Source organism: Mesoplodon densirostris, chromosome 11 (assembly GCF_025265405.1).
Source record: "Mesoplodon densirostris isolate mMesDen1 chromosome 11, mMesDen1 primary haplotype, whole genome shotgun sequence".
In the NCBI taxonomy this organism is placed as follows: domain Eukaryota; kingdom Metazoa; phylum Chordata; class Mammalia; order Artiodactyla; family Ziphiidae; genus Mesoplodon; species Mesoplodon densirostris.
The window spans coordinates 38,598,224-38,607,838 of NC_082671.1; positions in this window are offsets into that span (position 1 = coordinate 38,598,224).

Here is a 9,615-nt window from a genome sequence, read left to right on the forward strand (position 1 = left end):
TTATCATTAAGTGTCAAGAAGAGGTCATTTGTAGAAAAAAATGTTTAATAATATGCAGAAAGCACAGCCCCAAGGGTCTCCATGAAGACCTTTGTCTTACATGTAAATGGATAAATGGATGGAAATGCCACATTTTAGTAACGTGGGTGAGAATGACAGGAATGAATGATCAGAGGAGTTAAGAATTTAATGATCCATAAATACTTAAGAAAAAATACTCAAACGACCTTCTCCGAGGAACACAAGATATGAATTTTAATGATGTCACTAAAAGACCCAAACAAGTCCATGATCATTTAAAACACAAAGGGAGGATCCCTTTGTCTTAATGAGTGTTCCGATCTCCTAGAATTAACTAGAAAGAACATGTTGACAAAGATACAACTCCAATCTATTTGGGAGTTTAAATAGTGTCGATTTATGAGAACATTTATATTTTATTAAGAAAAATGATAAAAAAATTTGCTGGGGTTCATAGTACAGCATTAGTAAAATTGAATACCATAATTATTTCAACAACTAATTATTGAGTATCAACTATGTGCTAGTCACTGTAAAGATTAATAAGACCCAGTGTGCCTATCTTCAAGGAGCTTACTATATAGCAAGCTTATAATAAGTTAACTACAGAAATAATTATATGATAAAGTAGTTGATAATAAATGAACAGGAGGTACAGAGCTTTATGAGAGTTACAAGGCAAAAAGGCTTGTATATTATTGAAATAATCAGTAAAATTTTCATGAAGGAAGTAGTATTTGAGATGAGGCTTGGAAAACAGCAACTTTTTTACAGTCTGAGATATGAGAGATGAGCATTCCAGGTAGTGAGTACAGTAACAGCAAAGGTACAGAAGTGGGAAAGCAGGAGAGATTTTTAGGAAACTCAACAGCTATTTTGCCAAAGTGTAAACTGTATGTTTTGGGGAGGGGGCAGTAGGAAATACCACAACTGGACAGTTAGGTAGGAGTCAGATTGTGGGGAGCTTTTCAAATTCATTCCCTCACTCATTCAACATTGACTGAGCCTCCGTGCCTGCCATTGTGCTGAATACAGCAGCAAAAAAAGAGAGAGGAGACGTGAGTACTGTAACCACATCAGCTGTGTCTCCACAGACGTTCACAACTAGAGGCCTAAACATTCTTTTCATAAAATGAAGTCACACTATTTGCTCCCTAAATTTCATATTGAATTAGTCAAGCTTATTAACAGCCGGGACCTGAGTCCAGGCGATCACTGTCTCACAGGGGTTCAAAAGTAATTTTGAGGAAGAAAGAAACACATTTGCAACCAATTATACTTTCCAGTTACACTCTAATTTCAAGGAACTAGGTCAAATTCCTTAGCAGGTTCGGAAGGATTTAACCTGTTCCTCTCTGGGAACAGTGACCTCTGCAGCTTGTTCCATAAGAGGCTGGTCCCACTCAGTTTGTCCCAGTGGGGTGATATCATGATGATAATCACATCCCAGTAGCTGATCCACCAGACCGGCCAAATTTGGGATTTATCAAGGTACTGTAAAGAATTCTAAGGACAAATTCTTGCAGCTGTTTTCAACCTTGAACATGATTGGAATATCAATCTATAAGCTGGAGGTGGCACATGTTGGAGATTTATTGAAACTACAGGAACCCAGATTTTACAGTGGCAAATTTGGGCACCCTGGCTATTAAAATAAAGAGGCTATGCCTACGTTTAAACCTTTTAAAAAAGAAATGTGAAATAACAAAACATTAAAAATAGAAATGAAAGTCATCGAAATGCAGAGCAATTATATAGCTGACAATTAAACTGAAATGTAAGAATGTGTTCACCAAAAGGCTATGATAAAAGATTATCATTCACTCAAGGCGTTATAATAAGGAGGCTTCCCAGGCTGAGTGTTAATTGAATATAATGTGGGGGGAGGGGCCTAAAAAGCTTTCTCAGTTCGAAGTTCAAATCTGTGGAACTCCCTGTCCTCATGGCTTTAACTCAGACCTGACATTGCTCACTTGAGGAACTGCTGCCAAGCTTGTCTTTGCATCCAGGCAGAAAACAACACTGCAAGTCTTTACAAAAAGCCTCTGGGCCTTGAGCGGCCTCACTGATGAAAGTTAATTTACTAGTCTACTTGCCACTTACACGTTAGTCTTCTAATAAGATAGTGTGTCTCAGAGTACCTCATCTCTGTCCTTTCACCCCCTCAACCTGAAATCCATGTTGGGCCGGCCCAGTCAGGAAAATGGCCTAGTTTTGATCCCCTAGATAATTATATGAGTCTTTTTTCTTTTTGGCTCTGTTGCATGGCTTATGGGATCTAAGTTCCCCGACCAGGGACTGAACCCGGCAGTGAAAGTGCAGAGTCCTAACCACTGGACCAACAGGGAATCCCCAGGGGTCATTTTTTTTTTTTTTTTTTTTTTGCGGTACGCGGGTCTCTCACTGTTGTGGCCTCTCCCGTTGTGGAGCACAGGCTCCGGACGCGCAGGCCCAGCGGCCATGGCTCACGGGCCCAGCCGCTCCACGGCATGTGGGATCTTCCTGGACCGGGGCACGAACCCGTGTCCCCTGCATCGGCAGGCGGACTCTCAACCACTGCGCCACCAGGGAAGCCCCCAGGGGTCATTTTTAAAACCAAATTTCTGCTGGGTGACTCTCTCTACAGCTTAGAAAGGAAGACACAGCAGAAATAATATTTATTCAATTCAGTCAATCAGTGCATATGTTTTAGTGCCTTATACATTCCTAGCGCTGTGCATGATGCTACTAGGGAGAGAAGTGTCAGAGGCTAACAGTCAGAGATATAGGATCAACACAAATAAAGAAGGTATAAGACAGTACTCCTTTGTATGGACTGTGCTAAGAAGGCACCCTGTCAAACTGCCTTGCTACCATGGTGACAGTTACTAAGAAATGCACAGATCCACATACGAACAGGTTACGGAGTTCTGTTTTGTTGTTGTTATTGTTTTTAAATATGCAGTTTCTCCAGTGAGATGAATGGTTCTTAATATCAGTCTCCAATTTTCTCTATGAATTCTCTGTATTCAAGTCCTTAAAGAGCATGTCGACCCATCCATGCTGACCCTGCACAGTTTGGGGGTTTTCCTGTTGCTTGGGGATCAGGCTTTAACCCTTCATGTGTAGTGTGGAGTAACCTCAAGTGTTCCAGGCGTCTAAGTTTACCTGACTCTAATACACAGGTATGATTTCCCAAGGATACCCCAAGGTTAATAAGGAATTCTTTTTTTTTTGCAATAATAACTAAAGATGTTTATTATAGCATTATTTATACCATATTTTATCCAACTATAAGAAGGAATTCTTGATCATCTCTAAATTCCTGCTTTTTAGTGGCTGCTATCTCCTCTTTGCCCCACCTCATCCTAGCTGTGACCACTGTCCCCTCCTCATTTATTCCCCAAGCACCATTACATACAAGTGGTTCTTTATAAAAGACTTTTACTGAAAGTCTGGGAATTATAAGAGTAAGTAGTATTCTATATCACAGGATAGGAAATATAAGTATCCAAAAGTTCTATGGCCATTTTCAACACAGAGAATTTCTCACTATATTTTCCTCTCAGGCTCTGCCTGCTGCCATTTTACTCAGATTTCCTTCTCCTTCATCTCTTTTCTGAGTTCTGCAGGTCCAAATCACTGTAATTTTATTACTCCAAGCAATGTAATTCTCATAGTCAAACCGTCCCCCATATAGACTAACTCACAATCCCCAAAGGCCCATCTTTTTTTTTTCTCTCCTCCAACAAAATCTCCATTTACCCCAGAGGTGAATTTTGCTGTTCCCCTAGAATGTAAAATAGCAGCTAAATATAACTATTTTTTAAAGTTACTTATTTTCTTTCCCTGCTTACACACTTTTTGGCTTAATTCTCCCGTTTAATCTGTACTCATGGTAACTTTTTTCTTGAGACTGTCTGAACTACAGATGTAAAGTCAAAGTGTCAGAAACATTTTGCATTGTGCATAGGTCATTCATATGTTTAGAGAGAATTTTAGTTCCTTTTTTTTCTTTTAAAAATTCATTTTCTAAAAAAGTGATTCCTCAAAGATTGAGAAAAACTATGGAATGATTTGTGATTTTCTGATTGCCCTATAAGAGATACATAGGGAGCAGAATAAAAACTGGTCCCCTGTAGAAAACTCCCTACTGTATCTGGCATTATCCACAGGCCAAAACCCTTTTAAATGCATGCAACATAATTTTCATAAAAGAAACCTTTTCACATTCAGTCGCAGGAGTAGACGCTTGGGCAGTGACCACAGCTCTGCTTTAAGGATAAGAATCTTAACTTTGACTACAGAAATGTTTCCGGAAGCGTTGAGTACTGATTTCTCGGAGGCAGCCCTCAATTACATTTGAATGTCTTCCCCAAAAGCAAGTAACATATGACAGTAAGTACAGCCTCTTGTGAAGATGGATATTTCCCTTAGAAAGATCTCAATCTATGTATCTATATATACATCCCTGGACTAGGTACCATGGAAGATGTGAGAAAACAAAACAAAATTGAAATCCCATATGAGCTTAGAATTCAGAGGGTGAGAAAAGTTTCACTATACAGAAGTAATAATTATGAATGAAAAACAAAGTAGAATTGATTCACAGAGTTCTGGAATTTTAGAACTGGAAGTATTTCAGAGATTATTCACTGATATGCAGAAGAGAAAACTGGAGCCAGAAGGGTTACCTGAGGTCACACAGTGCATTAGTGGCAGAGCCAGGAAGAGACCACAGATATCAAGAGCTTTGTCTACTTTACCACACTGTAACAACTATTAAGCATCAATTCTACGCAAGGAAATATACAGCTTGAGATAATAAATGCAAAATGCCTAGCACAATGTGTGGAACCATCAGCTGTCATCATTATCATAATCATCATCACAATTATAATGGTCAAGGGTACAAATTTTGTGGGCAGAAGACCTAAATAGATATTTCTCCAAAGAAGACATATAGATGGCCAAGAGGCACAGGAAAAGATGCTCAACGTGGCTAATTATTATAGAAATGCAAATCAAAACTACAATGAGGTATCATCTCACACCAGTCAGAATGGCCATCATCAAAAAATCTAGAAACAATAAATGCTGGAGAGGGTGTGGAGAAAAGAGAACCCTCCTGTTGGTGGGAATGTAAATTGGTGCAGCCACTGTGGAAAACAGTATGGAGGTTCCTCAAAAAACTAAAAATAGAGTTGCCATATGATCCTGCAATCCCATTCCTGGGCATATATCCAGAGAAAACTATAATTCAAAAAGATATGTGCACCCCAATGTTCATTACAGCACTATTTACAATAGCCAAGACATGGAAGCAACCTAAGTATCCACTGACAGATGAACAGATAAAGAAGATGTGGTACATATATATACTGTGGAGTACTACTCAGCCATAAAAAGAATGAAATAATGCCATTTGCAGCAACATGGATGGACCCAGAGATTATCATACTAAATAAAGTCAGAAAGAGAAAGACAAATACCATATGATATCAGTTACATGTGGAATCTAAAATACGACACAAATGAACTTATCTACGAAACAGAAACAGACTCACAAACATAGAGAAAAGACTTGTGGTTGCCAAGGGGGAGGGGGCTGGGGGAGGGATGGACTGGGAGTTTAGGATTAGCAGATGCAAACTAGTATATACAGAATGGATAAACAACAAGGTCCTACTGTGTAGCACAGGAAACTATATTCAGTATCCTGTGATAAACCATAATGAAAAAGAATATGAAAAAGAATGCATATATATGTATAACTTAATCACTTTGCTGTACAGTAGAAATTAACACAACATTGTAAATCAACTATACTTCAATAAAATAAAGTTTTTTTAGTACAAAGTTTGGTATTGGAACTGGAGGGTTGCAGTTCTACCATTTATTGTGTAACTGTAGATGAGCTACTTATCTTCTCCAAACCCTAGCTTCTTCATCTACAGAATGGGAATAAAAATAATATTTACCTAATAGGATGGTTATGAGGATTATATATACTTCTCACTTGAGTATGTTCAAACATTAGCTGCTCCATTTATTAACCTATATAGGTATACAGAGAGACAGACAAAGATACACACAAACAGAGTATTAGTGGAACTTCTCTTTGCTCTGCCAAAAAGAAAGCCAGAAAGTTAACATTTTTTTAGCTTTTACTATATACAGATATCAGTACACAAAAAGTATGGAGCAAAGAAAATAGGAAAAGAAATGCTATTTGGGATATTACAATATAGAAACTGCTTACTATTCTCAACAAATATACACCAAGTTTCTGTTTTCAAGGAGCTTGTAACCTAGTGGAGGAAGAAACCAGGCTGTTACAATATGGAGTGATATACACATCGCAAAGCTAGAGTTAAGAGCTGTGAAAGCTCCCAAAAGGGCATCCTATTCAGTAAGAGTGGAGGCGAGAAGTGAGTCTCAGAGAAGGTTTCTCAAATAAAGGAATAAGGAGCTGGCCAAAGATGAGAAGAGTTGGAAAGTACCTAAAGCTACAATCCAGGTGGGTCCTCAGGATCCATGCCAAACCTCTAGTGTGCCTTCTTACACTGCAGGTGTTAAAGAAGGAAAAACCACACCTCCCCCATCTCCCTGCATTTAGGGTTCTGCTTCTGCCAGTTAGAAGGTGGGTCACAGGCTGAAGCCACCTGCTTTCTTTCTGCTGGCGAACTCAGCTGTGAACACGTTGGGCTTTTCTGCTACATTATTTCAGTGTCTAGGTACTAACTCCACAGGCGTTGAGAGGTAGTCACAGGAGCAGCAGTGGCTTCCTGATCCTTGGATTAACAGCTACAGTGGTATGTCTTTGAACTCAACAGTTCCAATGGAGTCCCCTGATTCCCCGTCTCTCTGATTACTGCAGAGGTAGCCGCTTCCCTGGTAAACCAGCCCAGCAGTCTTGTCCTAGTAATCATTCCTGGAGGCCCCACTTTATCCCTTCACCCTTTCCAATAACTTTGTAAGCTCCTGATGCCCCGAATTAAATCCTTCTAGCTTAAAATGATGTGAATGGTTCCTATTGCTTGAATCGAATACACCAAAAGAATACAAAAATGCAAAATATGCCATGAATAATATTATTTGCAGGGGTCAGCAAATAATAGGCTAAGGTAGTAAATAGGTTATTTTAAGCATTGTGGGACACTTTGATCTTGATCTCTTCTTCTTTCCCCTGCCCCTCCTAAATGTTAAGTACATTCCCATTATTGTGCAATGACCTCCAGAACATTTTCATTTTGCAAAACTGAAACCCTACACTCCTTAAGTAATAATCCCCCATTCCCCTCTCCTGGTCATTGGCAACCACTTTTTGTCTCTCTAAGTTTGACTACTCTAGATACCTCACATAAGTGGAACCATACAGTATTCGTCTTTTCCTAACTGGCTTATTTCATGTAGCATAATGTCCTCATAATCCATGTTGTAGCATGTATCAGGATTCCCTTCCTCCCTTCCTTTTTAAGGCTGAAAAATATTCCATTTTATGCATATACCACATTTTCTTTATCCATTCATGTGTTTATGGACACTTGGGTTGCTTCCACCTTTTGGCTATTGTGAATAATGCTGTTATGAACATGGGTGTGTAAATATCTCTTTGAGATCCTTTCTTTTGGATATATACCTAGAAGGGGGATTACTGGACCATACGGTATTTCTGTTTCTAGTTTTTTGAGGAACCACCACACTGTTTTCCATAGGGGCTGCACCATTTTATGTTCTTACCAACAGGGGACAAGGATTCCAATTTCTCCACATCCTCGCCAACACTTGTGATTTTCTGGGGTTTTTTTTGTTTTTTTGCGGTACGCGGGCCTCTCACTGCTGTGGCCTCTCCCGTTGCGGAGCACAGGCCCTGGACGCGCAGGCTCAGCAGCCATGGCTCACGGGCCCAGCCGCTCCGTGGCATGTGGGATCCTCCCGGACTGGGGCACGAACCCGCGTCCCCTGCATCGGCAGGCGGACTCCCAACCACTGCGCCACCAGGGAAGCCCTCTGTTTTGTTTTTTTGATGGTAGCCATTCTAATGAGCATGAGTGATATGTCACTGTGGTCTTGATTTGCATTTTCCTAATCATTAGTGATGTTGAGCATCTTTTTATATGCTTTTTGGCCATTTGTATATCTTCTTTGCCCATTTTTAAATTGGATTCTATTTGTTGTTGTTGTTGAATTGTAAGAGTTCCTTATATATTCTGAATATTATCCCCTTACCAGACACATGATTTCCTTGGGTTGCTTTTTCACTCTGTTGCTTCTGCCAGTCCAGTTTTAGTCCATGCTCATGAATGGAAGTCTAGTCTGGAGCAACTTGCTGGCAGTTTGGCCAGATCTGGAGCCATCTTCCATCCTAAAGACACCAGTGGGAATAAGCCAGAGCATCCCTATCTTGGACACTTCAGGTCTTAGATACTCTGATTCCCTGTGATATTGAAAAGTATCTCCATGCTTTACTTTGAACCAGAACAAGCCAACCTAAGGTTTCTGAGGCTGCCAAATTAGAAAGAGCCTCAAGACTGGGTATGGGAGTCATGGAGGAAGACTCACCAGATTGAGGTTTTCCACTGTCAAGTGCCTGCCACTAGAAAGCTGAAATCAAACACAATTTTCACATCTGTTTTGTAATTTAGCGCTGCTCTTTTTACTTCAAACAGTAGTTCAGTTCATCTTCTTTGATTCTCTCTGTTTATCCTGAGGGGATAAAATATCCCAACCCTAGAGGACTTAATGATTTCCAGTAGAATACATAGAGAGTTAATGCATGACTTAGTCTAAAATACAACCCAGTTCACACAGTACTTGCTCCAAAAAATCCTTGCTGATTCTGTATTAGTGGGTATGAACTACAAGGCATGCTGCGTTTGCTAAAATATCCTATTTGAAGAGAGACGATTCTGATTTATAAAAGGTCTATTTCCTTTTCTAACTACTACTGCCTTTTGGAAGACTTTAGGAAGCCTTAATGTGCATTATTTTTATGGTCCCCACAAGAAAAGGAAAATGGGATGGATAAGGAGAGAGCTGCATAAGGTCAAGAAGAAGAAACACTGGAAATGAAAGATCCTAATTCTCTTCTTCCCTGACTTTTATGTTAAGTTGTTGCTATTCAAGTGCCTACATACAAGCGTTTATCACTGCATTACCTTTAATCATGAGTATCAAGGATAGTGACATTTATAAATGATTTCAGCTGTAAGTAACAGAAAACCCAAACATAAGTAGGTTAAAAAAATAGTTTTTTCCTCATCATAACAAGAAATCCAGAGATAGGTAGTTGCTGGCACTGGTTTAAATGTTCAGCGATCTCAAGGCTAAAAGTCATTCGTTTTCTCGACTTTTCGGTCACGGACGAAAGATGGCTACCACAGCTCCAGACATCCTATTCTTTACAAAGTAGAGAGAACAGAGAAGAGATGATACCAGTTCTGGCTGTGCCATTTTATTTGGAAGGCAAAAGGTTTCCTGCAACTTCCCCCTCAACCTCAGAAATCTTCAGCTTACTTCTCGAAGGCTGAAACACCACTCCCAGGTGTAAGGAAGGCTAGGAAAACAAAATACATAGGAATATTTTGGTTTTCCCACCCCAGAAGCAGGCAA